This window comes from Galeopterus variegatus, unplaced genomic scaffold (genome assembly GCF_000696425.1).
Source record: "Galeopterus variegatus unplaced genomic scaffold, G_variegatus-3.0.2 Scaffold3871, whole genome shotgun sequence".
Classification (NCBI taxonomy): domain Eukaryota; kingdom Metazoa; phylum Chordata; class Mammalia; order Dermoptera; family Cynocephalidae; genus Galeopterus; species Galeopterus variegatus.
Window position 1 is genome coordinate 137,214 of NW_007729982.1, and position 950 is coordinate 138,163.

Consider the following 950-nt stretch of genomic DNA (forward strand, 5'->3'; position numbering starts at 1 on the left):
ATGCAGACTCTTGACCTTGTGTTACAACACCATGCTTTAACCAACTGAGCTAACTAGCCAGCCCTACACTCCCTGATCAAGATCAAGGTGCTACCTCACTGAAACACCCACCACCACCTCAAACACCCACCACCATACAAACCACCACCATCACCTCAGCAAACACCCACCACCACCACCACCACCTCAGAACTGGGGACCCAGAAACTTAAAGCGCTCTCAAGAAATACACTTGGGAGGCCTTGGTTCAGTCATGCGAATAAATCCACAAAAGCTCTAATAGATCATTTTTACTTTCGTTAAAGTAAAACAAGTCCGTACAGTAAATAGAGTTTATCAATTACATTAAATTAGAGGTAATGGCTACTGTGCAATTAATTTCCATTTTACTATGCTTTGCTTACTAGAAACTTTCAGATTTCCTTGCCAGAACTTTCAAGGAGATTCTGATACACTTATTTTACTTACATGCAGATACTATCCACACCAAAAAGCTTTTTCTCCATGTCTGCTCCCCTGTGCCACGTTAGTGCCGCTCTCGTTGATTTGCTCTGGGTCTTGCTGTGGCTACCGTCCTAAAAGCACTTTAGCCTAATGCAGTTTACTATTTGGTTAAGCAGCGGTGAGGGGGATCACATCCCTCAAGGCCCAACATCAAGGGGCTGAAAGCCCAAACGTCGCCCTTGCCTACTTCATTCCCAAGTGCGACAGAGCTCAGCAAGGCAGGGCCTGGGTTCTGCAGCCATCCCCACCCCGGGGGCCGTACTCCATTAACCTCATCTTCTCATGGCTTCCTCCTCGCCTCCCTTCACCCTTTCTAGCTCCCAACTCATTTTAAAAATTATCACCAACAAAAACAACTGACAGTCTCCATATGCTGTCCCCTAAACGCTGGAAGGTAACCAAAGGCGTCAAGTGAAATGAAGGGTGTAAGGAAATTAGTGTGACTC